This window comes from Lepisma saccharinum, chromosome 19 (assembly GCF_977018435.1).
Source record: "Lepisma saccharinum chromosome 19, izLepSacc3.1, whole genome shotgun sequence".
Classification (NCBI taxonomy): Eukaryota; Metazoa; Arthropoda; class Insecta; order Zygentoma; family Lepismatidae; genus Lepisma; species Lepisma saccharinum.
Window position 1 is genome coordinate 53,245,129 of NC_139247.1, and position 23,699 is coordinate 53,268,827.

Sequence of the window (23,699 nt, forward strand, 5' to 3'; positions counted from 1 at the left end):
ATACATAGTTTTCAAATTTATGTATTTCTCCTACTTTTGAGTCACTTTTCTGTAACTTTTGCTAATCATGACATCATCATCATCCCTTGCCGTTTCCTGCCTCTGGCTGGGTCAGCATACAAGTCAAGCCTCTCCATTTTTTCCTGGTCTTCCACCACTACTTTCTTTCCACGGTGTTCCAATCTTGTCCTCTTCTCTTAACACTCACCGCTATCTGCTCTTTCGACCGACATCTTGGTCTCCCCCTTGGCCTTATTCCCACTCCTTGTGCATTGTAAGCTCTTACTGGTAGTCTTTCTGCATCCATCCTCTTCATGTGTCCAAACCATCTCATCTGTGCCTTATCTATTCTGTCCTGAAGCTTCACTACACCCACTGTCTGTCGGATCTCCTCATTCCTTATTCTATCCCTTCTAGTCTTTCCCAATATACCCCTTAAACATTTCATCTCCACTGCCTGCATCTTTCTTTTGTCTCTCTCTGTCATTGTCCAAGTCTCTGCTCCTTATGTAATTATTGGCACATAGTATGTGTTTCATAGGTATATCCCTGTTCCGTATTAATCTTCGAACGCTTTGATATAGTCCACCACCCATTTGTCCTCTTCTGTTTACCTCCTAATCTATTCTTCCACTTCTCTCAATCATGACAATGAGGATGAATGGTTTATTTAAATATTCTATTATCTATAGTCGCTTTCTACCACTTTCGGCTAATTGTGAGAACGAGGAAGAATGATGAATGATGAATGATGAGCAGTGTGGGGAATGGAGGAGCAGGAGGATCTCATCCTCCCAACTTGGTGTCTTTCCTAGTTTTTGTTTTGAGTCAATTTTATGCATAGATAAGCTGATCGAGACTGGATCCGAAACACTATGTGCCTCCGCTGGGAATCGAACCTGGGGCCCTTTAATAGTCAAAGGGCTTCAGGTACTTTTCATTCAAAATGCTGTCTTCATATCAGTCTATAAAAAATGAAATATTTATTCTCAAGAAAAATATGTTGATGTGAACATAATACGTAATCCTACCAAATTTGATTTGTGTATAGTTGTAATCATTAATTTGGTTAACACCCTAATTGCAATATTCATATATCAAATTTGAATTGATATGCCACTTGCATAGGTATGGTATTCTCAAAAACTATAGTAAAAATAAGTAACTGAAGTAACACTGCTATGAAAATTATTGAATGACTGGAATCATTATAATAAATAACAGAATCTATTTACCAGTAGTAGGAGATTTTTTAATACCCATATGGTTGTTTTTATTTTTTTTATGCAGAAGTAGCGCAAAAATAGCGAAGTAGCGAGTAGCGAACAGGAGTAGCGTAGCGAGCTACTTTCTGGTAAATGTAGTTGTAGCTGTAGCGAAGCTACATTTTGGAAGAGTAGCTGTAGCTGTAGCGAAGCTACTTTTAAAATGTAGCGTTCTGATCACTGGTTATTTTGCACCCTTCGGTGCAAGTAAAAAGGGGGAGTGTAAAGCAAGGTCGCCCGCACGATTTTTCTCAGGGGGAGCAGTTACAAACTTTTATTATTTATTATTATTACTGCTATTATTATTATTATTATTATTATTATTATTGTTACATTACTACTACTACTAGGGCCTCCCCGATGGCGCAGTGGTCGTTGCCTTGTAATCAAGGGGTCCCGAGATCAATACCCGGTGGAGGCACACGGATCCCACTTTAAACTGTAGGTCCAGTCCCAATTAGCCTTGCTGTGCATAAAGTGGACTTGAAACGCGAAATCTACAACTACTAAAACATTGTTGTTTTTTTAAATTACATACCATAATTACATTTGCAATTTCCATATTCTGTACAGTATTCTCGTTTTCCTTCTCTTTTCTCTTCTTTGCTCCATTTTCCTCATCTCTCCTAGAATCTTCTTCCATTCTCCTCACGACATCTCCTCTCCTCGTCTATCCTTTCTTTCTTCTCTCCTCTACTTTTCCTCTTCTCCTTTCGCTTTCTCTTTCTCCTCTTCTTTGTCACCTTTCGTTTTCTATCACCTATTTTCCTTTCTGTAGACTCATCAGCAATGAAATACTAGAAAACCTATTTTTTTCTTTGAGAAAGAATTTTGTCACTTGCGATATAATAGTGATATTTTTAATAATTTCATACGATAATACTTGTTTTTATTTCTTTCGCGTATTTTATAAATATCTATTGTGCATGTGGCAACCCTGAAATTGAGCCTAACTGTACACGCAACTCACCAACGCCTTGCGTAAATTGGGTTGCCTAGTTTAAAATGTCGTTGTCCTAAAACTTTTGAGAGACACTGTACATCTATATACAATTTGCATAACTGTATAGTTAACATAATTCATGTAGGACGGACAAAAAGCTGTTTTTTACAGTCAGATAACACTGCTCGGCATGGAATTCATCCTTGCAATGAAAATGGGTGTTTCCTACGTTTTCGAGGATGCTGAATCTAGATCTCATAGCCAAATTGTCCATCACTTTCTCGATTCGTTGTAATGAGCTCATCATCGAGCAAAATCTCAGGCTTTTATAATCTGCTCCAAAGATGTCTCTGTATATAAGTGAATAACTATTGTATTAAATTTTAAAGAAGTGTCTACAGAGATTCTCAAAAGAACAAGTATTTAATACAGTAACTAATTTCCTCATAGAATCTTGTATAAGCAATTAAAAGATAACAGTAAATGTATATCTGTTGAGCAAATGCATTACTTCTTACTGAACTTATTTTCTTATACTTTTATATATTCAATCTATGCAAATTTTATGTACTACGTTACCGTCATACAAAGCATTAATGTAAGTGAATTCTCTGAAATGTCTCGTACGTGTCGTAACCAACAAAACACCTTATGCTACATTTGCGGCGAGTTAACACTAAAATCTCAAAGGAAGAAAGGCTTATGAGCTTTATTTTGGCTATAAGGTTGGTGATCAAGATAAAGCATGGGCCCCCAAAATATGTTGCAGTATTTGTTCGAGAACTCTCGTTGGTTGGTTGAACGGTACTCATAAAGGAATGTCATTGGCTGTGCCAATGGTGTGGCGTGAACCGCGTAATCATCTAGATCAGTGGTTTCCAACTTCAAAAGGTCCGAGGGCCAAAATTATATCCAGCAGTTGATAGGCGGGCCGCGGAGGGGATTAAAAATTACAAAAATTGTAAGTACTGAACTGAAAATGTAGTACTTTCGCATGACCTAAATTTATTAAAATGAGGCAATAAAACAATGGAATTACAAATCAAAATTGTATAATTACAATTTATTTCACAAAAACCCAATACTTATTGATGAATTGAAAGAAATTAAAGACACACCATACAAATAAGAATCCTTCATAGTAAGTGTTCAATGTGAAAATTGAGCCCGATCTGCTTCTTTTATTAAAGTTGTATTTGAATTTCTGTATTTGAAAGTCTCAGAAGGTGAAGCAGTGAAGAATCTGCCAGTTGGCTTCTGTAGCGGTTCTTGATGAACTTCATTGAAGGAAAAACACTTTCACACGTGTATGTGCTGTCTAACATCGATGTCATTCTTTGCCCAAAACTACGAAGGTTTGGAAAGCTTTCCTTTCAAAGGTATTTGAAAAACTTTCTTGTCTAGTTTGAAGGAACACATCGCCTTGCAAATCACGCAATTCAAGTTGGAGAGAAGCTACTATAATTTTCAATCTTACGTTTTGGAGATATTGCTCATTTCGGTATTTGTACAAACTTTAACAATCAGTCCCAGTACAATCCGAGTAGGGACACTGGAAATCTCTTCGTACTTCGTGCGTAGTAAAACAGATCTCTATAGCGCCTCTGCATTTTGTTTCTGAACACAAAGAGTGAAGCCTTCGCGGAAGCGGGTGGGTTCATTCCACATAGCGAAGGGATGGAATGCATGGTGTGAAGAGAAATTTACATCACTTTAGATTCTTCTGATTATCATTATTGACTGCAAAATCAATTCTACCTGTGATATTGTCTTTCTTCACAGAGCATCCGTTCCTTCAGTAAAAAAAAGAACGTATTTTAATAAAAATACATAAAATTAATGTATTTTGCAAACTGGCTTCGCGGGCCGCAGAAAAAGGCATCGGGGGCCGCATGCGGCCCGCGGGCCGCCAGTTGGAAACCCCTGATCTACATGACTGTTATTTTTGTATGGTGAACGCTAGCGGTTTCTCCAGCAAATTGAAACTAAAATTCGAGTACCCGAACATACCATCTGCTCTCAGACCTATCCCTCACAATAACTTAATGCCAGTGCCAAAGCCTCCGGAACAATACACCGTGGATTTAGAACTGGAAGATGATGCAAGAGATGCATTTTTTGGAATGAGAGAAGAACAATATGGTGAGTTTCATCCACCCATGACCAACATCCCGCACTTAATTACTCAAGCTGAGTTGAACGACCTAGTTCGAGACTTGGATTTACCCAAAACAAAGGCGCAACTGCTTGGATCCAGACTTCAACAGTGGAACCTTTTGGAAAGTGATGTAAATGTGTCATACTTCAGGAAGAGGGAATCAACGATATCAAAGTGGTTTTCAATGGAGGGTGACTTAGGGTATACTAACAGTGTTAGAGGATTGATGAAGGAACTTGAGATCGAATATGACTCTGACCAATGGAGACTTTTTATAGATTCATCAAAGGTTAGTTTGAAGGCTGTTTTACTTCATAATGGGAACAAGTTGCCATCAATACCGCTGGCTTATGCATTTCACATGAAAGAGACGTGTGCAACCCTTGAACGAATGTTGCAGAAAATATGTTACCAAGAACATCAGTGGAACGAATATGTGCGGAATTAAAAGTTGTTGCATTGCTGACTGGGTTACAAGGGGGGTTACACAAAATGTTGATGTTTTATTTGTGAGTGGGACAGGCGAGCAAAGGACAGACATTATACTGCAAAAGAATGGCCACTTCATGAAGAAAACATTCCAGGAAAGAAAAATGTTTCACTGCCAACTTTAGTCGAGAAATCAAAAATTTCGTTACCACCTCTCCATATCAAGCTCGGCCTGATGTAACTGTTTGTGAAGTCAATGGATAAACAGGGACAAGGGTTTCTTTATCTAAAAGAAAAGTTTCCATGCATAAGTGATGCCAAAATAAAGGAAGGTATCTTCATTGGTCCACAAGTAAGACAGCTATTTCAGGATCCCAATTTCAGACAAGTTTTGAATGACACTGAGAGAAGGGCATGGGACGCTTTTGAAAATGTGTGCAAGAACTTTCTGGGAAATAAAAAGTCTGAAAACTATGTGGAAATAGTGGAAGAACTGATTTTCTCTTACTACAGTTTCGGATGCAACATGTCACTGAAGCTGCATTTCTTGCATTCCCATTTAGATTTTTTCCCGGAAAATATGGACGCAGTTTCAGACGAACAAGGTGAGAGGTTTCACCAAGATGTGGAGAAACGATACAGTGGGAGATGGAATGGAAACATGTTAGCCGATTACTGTTGGACTCTTATACGTGAGACCCCAAAGGAACAATACAAGAGACGGAAGACAACAAAATAACATTCTACGAACCTACGTGTGTGGATAAAGCATGTCTGCAGATTGTGAAAATGTTACACTTTTTTACCTTACATTTTGTGCCACTTTTATGTTCTCTTAATGTATCTAGATGTGAAGAAATTAAATCTGGACCATTAAGTATGAATATGTAAATTTTCCACGCTATTAACTGTATGAAATATTTGATATTTTACATGTAAGTTTTGCGTTTAAAATTAAACGCCCTCATGTATGGTGTGTCCGTTTATAAAATTAGAGTTTCAAGCCCAAAACGTTTACTCATTTCTTATTTTTCCTCTTTTTAGTACAGTACCATCTGTTTGTCATATTCGACTCTCACTGAATGCATTGGAAATTTTGTAAATTTTGAAAGTAAAATATTTCAGAATTGGTGTGTGATGGAGGAAAAAACGGTTTTCAGATTCTGAATCAGGACCTCGAAATCTATAAGAATCACTTTAAATTTTGCCAGGGAGGAAAAAAAAAGTTCCAATTTGCCGACCAGTGTAATCAGTGTAAAATAGACTGTAAGCTTAAATGTAACCCTACTTCAATAATAATAACAATAGTTGCAGTGACTTAAGGTCACAGAAAACAATACATATTTTAAAAAATATCTTTATAATTTCACCTTTCCAATTACTCGTTCCAGAAATTTCAGGGGGGGGGCATCATGGAAGGTGTAAAGAGCCCCTTGAGAAAGGTTAAGTGTGCAAGTTTGAAAAGGAGATGTACAAAAGCTGTATAAAAAGGTAAATACTTTCTCAGAAACTGTGGAAAAGGCTCGCTCTTCTCAAGAACAATTGTTAAGACACTGTCATTGTCTCCCAACATGGATGAAAAATCGTTGTTAAGGCTAAAATACTGTGGAAATTAGAATGTGATGAACACTTAAAACAACGCTATAGGCATGGCCCAAGGAGGGGTGTGCGTCCATTCCTCGCAGCAAATTACGATGTGTGAGACGGCTGTGGCCGATTCGGAGACGTGTCAAGATGACTTCTTCTCAGCGGGCGGGACCAATGGAGGGCTTGAGAGCACGAAGCTTGTTTCCCGTTACCTCATCCTACTCTACCTCGTAATGCACCTATATACATATATGTTCCAATGTTCGAGAGTCGGCCCCCGTGGCGGAGTGGTTAGCACATCGCGCTACGAGGCTAGCGGTCCCGGGTTCGAATCCCGGCCTGGGCATGGATGTTTGTGAGTGTCCATACATCAATTTCATCATGTCATTACTCATCCCCATCTTCGCAAATTAGCCAAAAGTGGCACAAAAAGTGAAGGAAAATAAAGGAAATCAATCATTTTTTAAAAAAAGAAAATATTCCATTTGTATTTAACACACGTATAGGTGTGTTTCACTTACGTCACAAGCTGTTGCATTGTGGAATCGAGCAGCCATGATGGAGCGCAGTTCTTGTAAAGTACGGAATTCAAGCTGGCGAGGAGGAGATTTGAACTTTGTTTACGACTGTACATTGTGCAGTATTCATTGTTTCAAACAGAAGCTCGCCTTATTTCACGATATTCCTTGCATAAAAGCAAAATAGGCCGCAATTATAGCGGCTGTGCGGATCCTGACGTCACATGAAACCCACCTATTTGGGGGAGGGCGCAAATTCATTTGTGCTTGAAAATTTTACCTGTTTCCTACAATTAGACTCCAGGTTCATCTCCCCCTAAAGTGAAATCCTTAGTATCCTACAAGTCATGGAGCTTATTACCAGCTAAGGGCCTCCCCCATGGCGCAGTGGTAGCGTCATTGCCTTGTAATCGAGGGGTCCCGGTTCGATACCCGGTGGAGGCACAAGTGGTTCGGATCCCACTTTAAATTGTAAGTCCAGTCCCGATTAGCCTTACTGTGCATAAAGTGGACTTAAAACAGCAACTCAAACCAAACTCAAACCAAACCAGCTAACACAATAATAAAGTACAGTGTGTCCCACATGAAACCTGCGATGCGTACCGGTTTTATGTGGGACACGCTGTAGTTACTACTATGATAATAGATGGCGCCAAGATAAGATGATAGAAAAATAACAAAACTTGATGACGCTTGAGGTGGAAGCGTTACGTTGGACATAAAATGAAATAAAATAAAACACGTTGTCAAAAGCTGCAAATTTGGAAATAATAAATGGACACCAGGGCCGCCGTTTTGGGCGTGCGATGCGTAGCACCGCAAGAAATCTCGCGCTTCCGAAATATTTATAACTGAATCAATATTTTTTATTTAGATTAATTTTTTGTGCAAGGTGATAATGATATCGAAACGAAAGAAAGCAAACGAAACCTACATTACCGCTAGAGCTCCATTTATGATTAGCTTAATGGATAAAACGGGAACGGAACGTTTTAAACGGGGACTTCAAGTCTGCGGTGAAAAGAAAATTTCCGCCCAAACGCAGTTGAATTTTTTGTTTGTGATCCCAACTTTCTACCGATTTCTTGTCATAAACCATTGTTCGAGAGTGTATGGACACCGCGCTGTAGTGATGCTTTGTTTAAACTGAGAACCAAATTTGAATTTGAGGGTGTGCTCCAGGGTGCGAAATCCTGGTGGGGACGGGGGATTTCCCCCCACCAACAATCTTGATCTAAGAAATCCCCCCACGAAAAATGTTCAGGGGGAATAGTTTTTATTACAACAACAAAGTGTAAGCAATTAGTTTTGACTTCTTACGCACTTTACTAAGGATAATATCGAAAACACACAAAATAGTGTGGTTGTGAGTGCAGAATGCTCTCTCTCTCTCTCTTTGAAGAGATCATTAACAGATCTACTTTACACCAATAACAGTATGCGCACAAGAAAAGCAAAACAAGAATGCAAGAATAGAATTATAAATTCTAATAGTTTTATATTAATAGAGCAAGAACTAAACAAACGTTTATACATAATAAAACTATTTCGTAATAGTTTAACCAGTTAGTTCGTAAAGGAATTACTTTGCTACTTTATAAATAAATATCTGATATTCTTTTAAAGTATGGAATTAATTCCTTGATGTGCATTTAATAATAAGTAATGTTTTTTTTAATATTTAGAAATTATTTGACTTTTATATTTAATAAATACGAGGGTCACTATTTATATTTTGAGCCTAACAATGAAAAAAACAAGAATTTGGCATTGAAAACTGCTTTATTGTTTTTCGAAGTATTCTCCTTTATGGTCAATACACTTTTGCATTCGTTCGAACCATTTGTCAAAGCAGTTTTTCCAATCTTCTTGAGACACCTCCATAATATGGTTTTTGAACGCATCAACGGCGTCTTCCGCCGACGAAAATCGTTGTCCACGCAATTTATTCTTGACATTCGGGAACAAGAAGAAGTCATTGGGTGCCAAATCAGGACTGTACGGCGGATGACCCATCAATTCGATTTTTTTGACTGTTCATAAAGTCGGTTGTTAGACGAGATGTGTGACAGCTGGCATTGTCTTGATGAAGAATGATCCGACGGCGTTTGTTTGTTTTCCGTATTTGACCGAAGACCTCTGGCAAACAAATTGTTGTGTACCATTCAGAGTTGACCGTTCTACGTTCCTCTAAAGGCACAGTTGCCACATGACCAGTTTTCCCGAAAAAACAGGCGACCATTTGTTTCGATGTGCTTCGAGCGCGAACAACTTTTGTTGGATTGGGTTCATCTTGAAACACCCATACAGTCGACTGCTGTTTACGTTCCGGCTCATATGCATATATCCATGATTCGTCACCTGTTACAATCTTATATACGTCTTTTGAAGCACCACGATTGTATTTATTGAGCATTTGTTTGCACCAATTGACGCGAGCGTCTTTTTGAGTTTTTGTCAAATTGTGTGGGATCCAACGAGAACATACCTTTCTCACAGCTAAATGATCATGTCATATTTTATATACGCTGGTGGAACTAATGCCTATGGTTGCCTCAATCTCACAGTATGTCACATGACGATCTTGCAGTATTAGGTTTTGCACAGCATCAATGTTTTCTTGAACAACAACTGATTTTGGACGACCTTCGCGAATCTCGTCGGTGAGCGAATGGCGGCCACGATTAAATTCGTTATACCAGCGTTTCACAGTGGCAAAGGATGGGGATTCATCGCCAAATGTGGAAGTAAGTTGATCGATGCACTCTTGTCTTGATAATCCACGTCGAAAATCGTAAAAAATCATCGCACAAAAATGTTCACGAGTTAATTCCATTGTATTGTTGTCGCGCAATCTCCAAGGCAACATAAACAACACAAATCAAGCTATTGACAAAACATTTGAAGTACGTTATGGTCAATAATGCAGACGATTCCGTGCAAACGTCAAATCGCGCCTAACTTCAACCAGTGTTGCCAAGGCTCAAAATATAAATAGTGGCCCTCGTATGCTTATCATAATAATTTATATATTGTGGCCGTGCAGTGTTTGGACTCCGACTGCTCAGGTTCAGTCTCTAGCTTCTCGGCCTGTGTATAGGACCGTGGCAACCCACCATCGTGAGGAAATTGGGGAGCTACGAGTGAGTAGCATAACTCGGTTTCGGAACTCCCTGTAACGACTGGGGTTCGACATGCTGACCCCACGTCACCCCATTACCGGTTGAAGATCTCCACACCTCTTGGTAGGATTGTGGGAGGGAGACTGGCAGAAGAGAGATAGGGCAAGGCCCTTACGGGTTGTAAAGCCACAGGTTATTTAATATTATATGTGTGTACGTATATGTATGTATGTATGTATATTTGTGTGTAGATTAAGATCTTCCTCTCCTCACCAGTCTTGATTGATTTCGCACCCTGTGCTCCTGAGGAGAGTTCAGAATAAGAGGATAAACCGTGGCAGAGAAAAGTGTCACGGTCGGTAAAAGTTTACAGTCTACAAGAAAGATCTCTGATGAGGTGACTGTTATTTTTAGTTTATCAAAACCACTCCCATAGAAGAGACATTTGCAGATTTTGTTAACAAGTTTGAAATAGTTCATTATGGTTTGGAACCAGGGTTGGCAAAATTTGTGTTTTTTTTAAAAAGAACAAAACAAACTGTTTTTTTTTGTTTAAAACATGTTTTTTTTGTTTTAAACATAGTTTTAAACATGAGTTAAAAAAACATGTTTTAAACATGTTTTAAACAAAAGAAATTCAACCTTTTCCCAGTAAATTATAGTTAAAGTCGTTAAAGAGAAAAAATACTCTTTTTTATGAGTACAATGGCGACAAGGACAGTTTATTTACCTTTGTAGATAAGGTTTACCATACTGCAGGGTAGGGGTGTGGGGTACAGAATTTTTTGGGTCGGGACGGGGAAAATTCTCAATTTTCCGAAAAAGTCGGAAAATTTTCGGGACGGGATGTGTTCGAAATTTCCCAAAGCTCTTGAAATCTCGAATTCTACATGTAATTTCCATCTTAAGTGCTTGTTTTTGCACTTCTGGTACAAAACCACAATGCAGAGAATGTCTAGAATTGACGACGTTTTAAAATGACCATTCGGAATTTCCAGACTGCTTGGGATCCCAAAACGTCGGAAAGTCAGGATCGGGACGGAAATTTTCTTTCCCGATCCCGGTCCCGACTTTTCGGGATCTCGCACACCTCTACTGCAGGTATAGGCGCCGACTCCATGGGGCTTAAGGGGGGTCGAGCCCCCCAATATTAACAATGTGGGGGCAGAGCCACCCAAATAATTTTGCTTAAGAGGATCTAATGTATTATTTTGCTTCTCTTGTAGAGTTTACTCTGGACTGTGCCACATGAACTTAACTTTTAATACACATTTAAAATTTTCTACACCATCAACTTTGGTGGACTAAAACCGCTAAACCATCAACTTTGGGGAGGCTATGACCAGAGACAGCAAAACGCATGATTTATTACTAGTACATACTAAGTATGTAATTATGAGTATTGTTAAAATTTTTACTAAACATGAGTTTCAAAAGACGATGTGCATGAACTAGGGTAGTGGATGGGACGTTCGGGCTACAAATGGCTCTCGCATGACATTCAGAACGAGATCATTGATATATTAGGGAGATCTGTTTTGCGCTCCGTGGTAGCAGATAATAAAAGTCGGGAATATTTTGCTATTATGGTTGACGAAACTTGTGACATATCCAACCGTGGACAATTAATATTCTGCATTCGAACTGTGAATAAAAAAATGACATTTTTGAGGAATTCATGGGCTTTTATTAGGGGTGTGCGGGACGGGAAAAATTTTCAATTTCCCTACTGAGTCGGGAAATGTTCAAAATTTCCCGAAGCTCTGAAAATCTCGAATTATACACGTCATTTTCACTTTAAGTAATTTCTGGATTAAAAACTAACAATTTACGGTAAGTTCCAGAAATTGACAATGCAGAAAACGTCGAGAAATAACGACATTTTCAAATGAGCATTCGGTATTTCCCGACTGCACGGGATCCCGAAAATTCGGGAAATCATTTCCCGAAGTCCGGATCGGACTTTTATGAGATTCCGAACACTGTGGCCAAAACTTAAAAAAGGGAGAGAGTGAGTCATAATTTATTTCAGTGATCAGAGCCCCCCCAATAATTTTGACAAGTCGGCGGCCGTGACTGCAGGGACAAAAGTTGTGGGTAATAGCCCCCCTTTTTCCTCCACTACTGAAGTAGGTTAGGATTTATATTCATCTAAATTTCAAGAAATTAAATATTATAGAATTCCTATCCTCGTCCTGAAAAAATCACGGTGAAATATTTCCTGCTGCCTGAACAGTTTATATAGCAGAAAACAACCTGCAGTGTCATAATAGATTCTCCAGATGATTTTTTTCAAAGTACAAAATTATGTTTCCAAAAGTAAGCATCTGCGCTTCATTCAGTTATACAAACCAATGAATCGTATCGCAAAAGAAAAAAAATCACGTCACGATCAAAATCACGCATTGTGTATTTAGATATTAGTTTCCATTTCAAGCTTCCACCAGTCTCAAACTTACAGGACGATACGAAACAAGGAACTGAGAGGTTTCGATTTCTACAGTAAAGCACGGGTCTTTCTTGTCGCACAACAATCTTGCTACCTTGTGCATACATTGCTAGCCTGCCTAACCTAACAACATAGGCATTTAGCCTAAAATTATAAAGCTTTCTCCCGTGACGTCAGAACATAAGGTTGCTCAAGTGTTGTGCGATAAGTGAGACCTGTAAAGAATGGATTAATTGACACAGATTCAATGAAAAACAGGGTTGCCAAACAAAAAAATTATCACAGACTATAAAATATCTACCACCAAAATGTGTTTTAAACACTTGTAAAAAAACATGATTAAAACAGATTGTTTTAAACGTTTAAAACATTTGTAAAAAAAACAAAGCCGTGTGTTTTAAACGTTTAAAACAAAGTGTTTTAAACACTTTTGTTTTAAACATGCCAACCCTGTTTGGAACAGTAGTGCGTGCGGTTCCATCCAAGTCACCAGTGCAGAAATAATCATCTCTTTCTAATTAATCAAGACCTATAAATTTGAGAATGTTGACTTTTTTAATTTTTAAAAAAGAAACACCTCGCGCGCCACAATATTGGTTGAAAGTGGCGGAGTGGTTAGCAAAGCACGCTACAAGGAAAGGAGCTCCGGGTTCGAATCCCGGGCTGGGCATGGGTGTTCACTGTGAGTGGAAAAACTGAACCTATAGATTTATTTAATGAGAGGCATTCTGATATTACATGTGGTGATAGTCTTGTGCTGTATAACATTTATTAATTAGGGTTTGTTATTCTTTACTAATTTGATTTTCAATTGTCTACTTTCATTATTTAAATAATATTAAATTTCATCTTCATATACCTAATAGCAGTGATTTATCCACACCCCCCTAACACCCCCCAACACCCTCCCAAATTTTGACGAACACCCCCCAAGCAGAAAAGTTGAACACCCCCCTGTAGAGGGGTGTAAGTATGGATTTTTATATCAACAATAGAATAACAAAACTCCAACACAAACGAACCATTTGTAGCTCTGCCAGAAGCATAGTCCAATGGACCTTTCGATCAACTACAACCAAAGTGTCAAAGAAGGAGGGTGGAATGTTCAGCATGGTCATTTCCTTTAAACACCAGCTTCCTTGACAAGGCTTTGGAAGGAACACTGCCATCTGGAAAATATCAAACTGACCTCTCGCCCTTCTTCCAGGGAGACATACCGCACACAGTGTTGACAGTTTAGCGTTTGAATACCTAAATAAATATTTCTTAAATACGTTACAGATTTGTAAGTTGAACCCCTGAGTCAATGAAATTTACATTTTGTTGCATTTTCCTTTCGATTCGTTCATGTGAAAAATGTACGATAAAAGTAAGGGAAGATATTCAAAGATACAGGTTTGACTTCTTGTAGTGAATTGTGTTACTATGGTTAGCAACACTTTTTTCTGTAACTTGGGTGAGATGGATGATTTTGGAGTGGTAGAGAAGAGAACTGTCAAATGCCTTAGGCCTTAGGTCAGAATCTCAGTGTAGCATCTCAGTTCGTGTGTTGTCGTTCTGCTTAGTGTAACTGTCTGAAACTTTATTGCAAAAGTGGTTGAAGAAGATACGGGATTTTGACAAAGAGAATGAAATCGGACAGAAAGAAACCGAAAGGGGTGAGTAGAGAAGCAGTGACACTATACGTAGGTATAATTTCTCCCAACGGATATTCATAAAGTCCCGGGTTCGATCCCCAGGCCGGTTCAAATCCGGGAACTTTTCTAACGTTGGAAGCAGCCCCGGCGCCCACCCAGCGTCGAATAACATGGGTTCCTGGGGGAAACCCTGGGGGGTAAAGGCGGTCAGGGGCGTGATGCTGATCACATCACCCCTACTCACGACCGGATCAAGGAAGTGTGGTTTTTACCCCCACACCCCCTATAGGCCTTCATGGCGTGGTGCTAAGCACAGGGGAGCACTTTACCTTTTTTACCAATATAAAATTTACTGACAGAGTATTTGATATAAAACGGCAAATATTTCATGAAGAACCGAAGTGATTCATTCACGTCTATAGTTGATGTATGTGACTATTTTTGTGGCTCTAAGAGTTCTTACCTCTGTAAAAGAAACTATATATTAGAAAGAGAGTTGTAAAAAAAGGGGGGGTTCACACGAGGTGGTTGCCTGGGAGCTAAGGACAAATGGGGTGTCGAACAAGCAAAACAGATAAAATAGAAAAGCGTTAACGTCGTGGTGACCTGTGAAATTACTGGCATCCTATTAAATTAAAGTTATTGTCAGTTTGCAAAGATATATATTTAGTAAAAATTGTCTTCCTCTTTATATGTAGGCTAGTTGGTTCCCTGACATAATGACATATTTAATTTTTTGCAACTTTTAAGAGGAAGCAAAGGAAGTATAAGGAATTAAACATACAAATAAATTTAATTTACATTAAGTCCCAAATTTATATCTGACCACAGGCGCACCAGTGGGGGCACGACGGCGCTTGCCACTCACTACCTGCTGGAAAACGTAGAGATAAAAATTTTGTTTGCTTCATTGTGCTCTTTGTGCTGGAAAGTGAAAGAAATGCTATTCAATTTTTAAATAATTGAAAATAAAACATTACTTCAATTTAGAAGTGAAAATTCCTTGCCTTCCCTTTGCAGCTAACATGCCATACGTTTATTTGCACATGTTTTTAAGTTTTCTTTTAAGGCAAAGATACACATGATTCCTAAATCCCTAGAGTCTCTCGTCCAGTATTTGAAAGATAAACTCTGAACAGCGTCAAGAGTATTTTCCAAAGTTTTGTAAGGGTATAGGACTTCAATATGAAATTCGTTGACCGATTTCGTTCAAAAGCAATACCAGGCATCTATCAACTTGCATCCCAACTTCCCACTATATTTTAAAGTCTTCATAACCATACTCTAAATATATAGTTTCATTACTTTATTTCAGTTTGTGAATCATTGTTTAAATAGAGATTTGAAAACAACAGCAGAATTTGTAACTCACTCGCAACATAGAACTATTAAAATTATATATATATATATGCATATTTTCTAACTGAAGCTAGAACAGGAGGGGCCAGGGGGCATGTGCTGAGGTAAAGAGGGTGTCGAACGAGCAAAGCAAGATTGTAAAGAGTAAACATCGTGGGATACTGTGAAATGAAAGTATTGTCGCTATGTTTAATTAATAATATGCATTATCAGTTTGCAAAGAAATAGTTCTAAAAATTTTCTTGCTCGCTTCGCTCGCAGTGTATTAGTTTATTAAAGATTCATATTATATTTGTATTCAGGCATGCAAGCGCGCGCACACCCATGGAATGCATTTTCACGATATTTCATCGATGAACTCCGTCTTACACCTACAACAAGAAACATACAAATAAAGTTAGAGAATATTGCGCAAGTGTTTATAATTTCTTTAAAACTAGCTTAAGAATTGCATGAAATGGTTTCTGGTAATAATATGTTTAAATTTTGTGTTTTTCAATGTCATCTCTTGTCTTTTGTCTAACGATTGATTAAATCAAGTGGTGAACTTTATTGGAAAGGAATATTCGAAACGTTAGACAGAAATGTTAACATTATCACAAAAATCTATTTTCCATCTTTTCTACTGAAATGTTACGTGAAGGAAAGGGGGGGGGGGTTGATCTCTGGAAACATCTATGAACAAATTGAAGTAGAAACGATCCAAAATATTCACTTAACATCCCCAAACTTACACCCCCCCAAAAGTTTCCAACACCCCCCCAAGAGAAAAATCCTGGATAAACCCCTGCCTAATAGTATCTGTGAAAATGAGAATGAAGTTACAACAATTAAGCTAACATTGTTCAATTAGGCAACTGAAACTCCCCTTAAGGCAACCCCCAAAGAAATTAGTCTACGCACGCCTGTGATTGTCTTGTTGACCTCTACACACTGCCAAATTTCATCAGTGATTCACAGAATATCCAATGTGTGTTCAGGAATGATCGCGAAATACTAATAATCATGTTGGTTTTAATGTAAAATTTTACAAAGTATGGCTCGCAGGCACAGTTCACACAGGACCACACATTTCTTAACGGTGTGTCCACGTATATAGCAATAAAATTATATCAATTTAATTTATTTTTTTATGGAAAAGAAGGAGGAAGTTATTTTTTAAGTCTCTGTGGAATAGAAAAATTGGTACAGATGTTTATTTCCAACCTCTCGATGTCATGGATGAAGGGAGGGAATGAGTGGTGAATATATAAAAGTGCACGCAAAGACAAAATAGTGGTGAGGTAAATGATGAAATTGAATATAGCCACTGATATGTTGATGACGGCAGGAGCATTTACTGAACCTTACCTTTTCCTTGATTCTTTTTAAAAGTGGAAACTGTAGCCTATATTGCACTTCTCTCTGAAATAGAAACTGCATTTTGTACTTCAAATGTTTAACTTCGACAGAACCAGTACTAAGGGCCATGGGCGCCGCCAGAAGGTTTTGTAGTGGGGTAAGGAATTGATAAAATGTGAATAGTACAAATATTAATTCTTATTATGCAGTAAAACTATGTAAACTAATAAAAATAAACCAATTTTATTCCAAATTTACTATTTTTTATAGGGAGACTTTTCTACTTGATCCACCAGATGGGTGAATATTCATCATAACTTCTTTTTCCATCTTTTTACATGTCATACGGTTAGTGTATTGAAATGCTTTATTATTTTATTTTGTTATTAACTTTCGCACAGTTCGTTCAAGAAAAAGCTTTAAAAGGTAGTGGGAAATTTTAGTAATAAAGTTTTTGTTATGTGATCTCTCATATAAAAAAAATTAATTTTGAAAAAAACTAGAACCGTTCATTCTTTGTATTAAATGGTAAAATATGTTTCCAATATTTTACATTACACTAATTGTTTTCGATATAATGCAGTTTTTACTTGGTTATTCTGTTGGAATACAAACTAACTGAATTTTCTTTCTTTATAAACAATAAAAAATAATATGGTTCACGCTCTCCTGCAACTAGAAATGAACTATGGCAGTTTCCAAGAATGTTCGACCGACTGAGCCGGCCCCCGTGGCGGAGTGGGTAGCATATCAAGCTATGACGCCAGGGGTCTCGGGTTCGAATCCCGCATGGATGTTTGTTCGCGTCCATTCATCAATTTCATTCATCATATCATCACTCATCCCCATCTTCACAAATTAGCCAAAAGGCACAAAAAGCGAAATAAAATTAAGCCAATCAATCTGCCGATTGATTCGAACCCCCCCCCCCATAATTTCCCAAGTATAAAAGCTCGTTTTTTATTGCCTCATAATATAACTTTGAATGTCGCCATTTTTTCTGTCAAACGTGCACAATGATAAGAAGAATTCGTTTTTGTTTTTTTTTAATTTATTTTTTACTAGCTCATTGCCCGACGTACCCGGGTATTTATTTATCCCAATCTTCTATTACACAGGAATATAATGAATTCTAAATATAGCGTAAAATGAACTTGGAGTTGAACGGCATTGGGAGTGTCACTATTCATCTCAGCGGCCCCGAAGACTATGGATTCCACACTAATATCGGACGTTATCGATTATTTTGACATGTCACCCCCTTCCCACCCCCACCCCTAGGGGTGCCAGGGGTGTCTTGCAGTTGAACGGCATTGGGAGTGTCACTATTCATCTTAGCGATCCAGAAAACTATGGATTCCACACTAATGTCGGTCTTTTACGATTATTTCTGCATTATACCCCCTCCCACCCCCACCCCTAGGGGTGCCAAGGGTGTCTTACCCCCACAGTATTTCTTTCGAGATTGCAAGTGATACGTGTTCTAAGTTTGGTTGAAATCGCTCCAGTCGTTCGAGAGTTATGCTGGAACAAACAAACACACACACACACACACACACACACACATCCATTTTTGTATATTAGATTAGATTAGATAGAAGAAGAAAGATATAAAGAAGAGATTGACGACCAAAATTAAAGGATATTCAGTTGGGATTTATCTTTAATTTTCCATCGGGGTTGTAGGCTATAGTTCGTTCTCTAAAGGTGACTCTGTGTGCACTGACTCTTCATAATTTAGTGTTATACAGTGACGTGCCCAGGATTTTGGAAGGGAGTTGCGTATGCCCTAATTTCTACATCTTTTCCTACCTTTGACGTTCTATATTTTAGGAATACTGGGCCAAAGGCAGAGGCGTCTCGTGAACGCATGCGTCAATTGTGGGGAAAAGGACAGCTTGCTCTGCGACGACATTCATGAGCATTTCTACATTCTAATTTCTTCATATATGAGAAATATTTATTTTACACGAGAGCGCTGAACTAAGCTTATATTACATTTCTTGGATCTGAAGTGAAAGAAAGTAAAAATTCTTTTCCCACAATTGACGCATGCGTCACTTCAGATCCAAGAAATGTAATATAAGCTTAGTTCAGCGCTCTCGTGTAAAATAAATACTTCTCCTATATGAAGACATTATAATGTAGAAACGCTCATGAATGTCATCGCAAGCTGTCCTTTTTCCCACAATTGACGCATGCGCAGCATGCACCGCATGCGTTCACGAGACGCCTCTGGCCAAAGGGAAGGGGGTTTATGACCCCCATAACCCCCCCCCCTGGGCACGCCAATAGGTAGGTCCTGTCTTCGTTGGCACATAGCTCTATTCTCGCCAAGACCTTCTCCTGACTTCAGCAATGTAATGTAGCATGGATGGGTTGGTGGACGCGTTCCTCGCTACATTTTCAACACATGATGTGGTTGGTAGTTTTGACATTTTTTCGCAGAATATGTTTCTTGCAACACTGGCACGCAGGGTGGCTCAAGATAAAATGTTCACCCGGGCGAGATGGTTTTTTGACGCCCACTAATTTCTACACTACCACCCCCTAACTTTCAACCCTAATCCCAATACTTTCCACCATCCCTCAATAAGATTTGATTTTTGTTATTTCGCGTCGCTCTTCTGTCACTTTTGGCTAATCGCGACGATGAGGTTGAATGATAATATGATTAAATTGGTGAAGGGACACTATCAAAGAACAATCATGCCCAGCCGGGATTCGAACCCTGGCGTCCTTCAATAAGAAACATGATCATCTTATATATTTACGATTTTAACGGGGGAGAAGAGTAGCCTTATTTAAAAAAAATAATTTAAGTGTTACTGTTAAAGAACGTGTTTATTGTAGGTATGTATTTATTTAATACCTACAAAATGGTATGAAAATCAATATGAATCTATCAGCTTAAGTTGCTATATGATTTTGTATTTATTATGTGCAGCAGTAACATCAATTAATTGTTGTCTACACAAATCCAACTCTATTTTTAAACGCTTATTTAATCAGAAACAAGTTTTGGCGCTACACAAGTGGTCAGTTGCCCGGTCACCCTGGCCCCTGTTGGAACGCACCATTTCACGACAGGAAGAAACGTCACAGATACGATCAAACGTTATGTTGGGTTAAAAGAGTACAGGCAGCAAAACGATATTTTTTCCTCTTTTTTTAATTTGTTGTTTAAGTTCACTAATCGGACTGTGCTTCTACAGGTATCAAACCCAGAACCCCTTACGACGTTACCACTACGCATCGGGGAGTCCCACAAACTTTCTTTCATAGTGCCGAAACGACGCACCAGCAACAAAAATGCCAAGAAAGGTTGTTTGTTCTAAGTCCTCTATACGTTTTTGATTCGCGGGCGAAAATTTAATGACACTCTGTATATACACATATTCAAATCTCCCTCCACTCCCAAACGGACCAGTCCCTGCTGACTGATTAGAGATTAGCCCCCCCCCCCAAATAGAAAACGGCATAAAGGAACGTAATCCTTGGGTCCAAAGCTCGTAATTATAAATCCAGTTTGCCTACGTTTTCAAGAGTGTTACAGCGTCCCTTTGTGTCATCCAGATGGCATTCGTCGCAGTGTATGGAGAAGGAAACAAGACAGCATGCGCTTCCAAAGAAAAGTTTCTTCCGTTTCCAGTTGCTCCAAAATGAGGTAAACTGTCCCCGCGCGTGCCTCCGTAGACAATCGGGTCCGCAAGAAAGGCGAAGGAACCTTGGGCTTGCGTTTCACAATGGGTTTGACCCACAAGCCACCAGCGTGCACCTGGAAGATGAAGGCAGATGTGCTTTTCCTTCAGGAATTTTCCTCAGGTAAAAAAGACAAGATGGAGAAAAAGAGCCTCGAAGTACATCTGTTCCTGCTCTAGATGCCATCTGCTCGTGGCTTGTGCAGGACCCTTGGTTCCTTGACGTAATAATGTCCGACTTTCTTTCTAGCGGATAATTTAGGCAGCTGAACGCTTTGGAAGTGTGCCGAGAGATGGGGTTGTAGTTCAAACTCCATCGAAATACTCTTACAACGACAATGCTTTTATCCCGGTGATTTATCTACAAACGTATTACTTCCATCAATACCATCTCCAAATTGCTCGCAGAAGCTTAAGGTGTATTCATTTTGGCACTCAATTTACACTTATACACATTATACCCCACTTTAAAAACTACTCCCAGTCCTGGTTACCCTATCGGGGTCCAGGACAGTAATGTGCGTCTACGCGTAAACAACGAAAGTCTACATTCTACACATAGACTATTTTATACACGTGGTAGATTACTTAATCTATGTAAACAACATGGCGAAAGGTGATAACTTAGCAAAGGGTGCCGTAGAATTATAAGAACGTTATCTGCGTATCAGTTGTTGATGTGTGAGAAGAAATTTTCATACTCTTTCTTCCAAATTCGAACAATTTCTCACTTAGGATAACCTAATATAGGAAATATTCTAGTGTTTTATGGGGAAAATGCCACTTTGCCTCACGACTGCCATCTGTTGTCGTTTTTTGCATACTATTTATCTTCTTCCATAGATGATAATAGAAGAGAAGAGAAATTTGTTGTAAATAGGATTCTTTTTATTTCGTTAGAAACCAATATAGTTGAAAATGTCACTTTCCTTTCATGAAACCCTTGAAAATCAATTTTAATGCACTTTAGATTGTCTACGTAGTCTATGTAAACTAGAACCCAATGTAATCTACGCGTAGATTACGTGTAGACAATGCATGAAGACGTAAACTTATAGTCTACGGCACATCACTGGCCCAGGCTTTATATTGTATTTCTTATACCCTCAATCAGCAATCCGGCATTTTGTTTATTTATACACCATGTTTGGAGAAGATATAACTCAATTTACAAGTGTATCAATATACGCTGTAAAAACATACCTTCTTACTAACTTCGTTGACCCTGTACTATAACTAACTGTTCCGCTGGGCTTGCTTTACATAAAAATTAATTATTATAAATATAATATAAATAATAATCAAAATGAAAACACTAACACGAAAGATACTTGAATTCCCGGTCGAACTGTACCTTTCGCAAACATGCTGTGTAGACATGGACGTTCAGAAGAGGGACAAGGGCAGCCAGAACCCCTGGAAAATGATTGTCAACCTAAAATTATATATTTCATGTATATTATTTCATTTATGCTAATTATCAGAATGGCGTTGCAGTAACATGATAACTTCAAACTAAAGGAGTGCTTCTTGAGGGGGAGTCGCTATTAGGAGTGAAAATATGCCTTGTTTGCCCCTCCCCCTGGAAAAAATACCTTGCTTGTCCTTCCCCTAAAACAAATCCTGTTGACGCCCATGTGTAAAAAGGCGAGTGTAAGCGGGATTCATAGGCGTAACTTGGTGGGGGCAAAGGGCATCGAAAATCATGTTTATTTAAATTTAGGAGCAATATGAAGATACTATTTTTATGATTTCGCAAATGTAACAGGTATATCAAAATAGGCCTGGGGAGCTGCTATTATGGGAGAGAAAACTTCGAATTTGCCCCCCCCCCCCCCGTCAGTTTAACCCCCACGTTGTGCCCATGCCTGGACTCGCAGCCAGTATAATATTTTGTGCCGCTGGCGTAGTAGTAACGTCATCATCTTGTAATCAAAGAGTTTGATACTCGGTGGAGGCACAAGTGGTTCGGATACCACTTAAAACTGTAGGTCCAGTCCCGATTAGTTCTCCTTACATAAAGCGGACTTAAAAACAAAAACTCGACTCTTCTGTGAGGCTCGTGTTGTTTGTGCGTTAATGATTGTCTTTTACACTTCATCATCTTCGCGATTAGCCAAAGCTAGCAGAAAAGTGAAGTAATATCAACCAATCAAAATTTTATGAAAACATGCAAAACTTTCCCAAAAATGTCGTTCTCCCTGTCCCTCACGCATCTTACCCATTCTACCCGATATACATAGATCTAATCAATGCATTTTAGTTACAACTTATGCAAATGTGGATCTTAGGTCAACAGGAAAATTTATAAAAATGTTTGCTTCGCTTACTACGGTTTATTGCGCTGAAGAGAAGAGTGACTCTTGTTCCGCATGGAATAATAATGCTCTTGGCCCATCTTATGTTACTATTTCGCATGCACGATTGACCAAACAAGTTTGTTATCCATTGGACAAAAAAAAACTTGCTCAGATCAACTCAACTACTTAGAAGTTGTGCAAGGGCAGAAGGCTGCAAGATAACCTTCCACGACAACCAGCCAACCCTTGTAGTTCGTCATTTTGTCGCTAGATGGTGTTTGTTGCCCGGAGCGTAGCAGGTGCTAGCAGGCAATGTTGCAACGTGAAGGGAAATGTTCCTTTATACAGGGATATTCAGATAAAACTTTTAGATGAAAACGGGTGGAAAATTTCAAGACTAGATTCAAGCCCATTTGAAATGTGACTATTTTTCCTTTCTTTCTTAAGATAATTTTTACAAATTTATTCCCTCAAAATGGACTGATTATTAACAACGTTTGTAATGTTTATATTAACTGTATATGATGATTGTGATTGAAATAATCTAGTTCTGTCGTTGGCATGTCTTTCCATCATTGTCACCAAATCATCCTCATCATCGCGATTATCTATTAAATTTTTCGGAGACGACGGGGAAATTTGTATGGAAAGGGAATTTTTTGTACTTAGGGATGAGAAATTTTGATTGATGGTTCTGGCAACACTAGTGGTTAGCTTATCTTCGCAAACAGCGCCAACTTGTCTGAAATGAAGTTTTTCTGTTTGATAACACGTTTCGACGCTACGAATACTGGAGAAACAAAATTTTTAGCCTTAATATACGCAACCACGCAGCACAGGCTTACAATTGTCACTAATGGATTCACTTTGTAAGTATTATAGACAGTGGC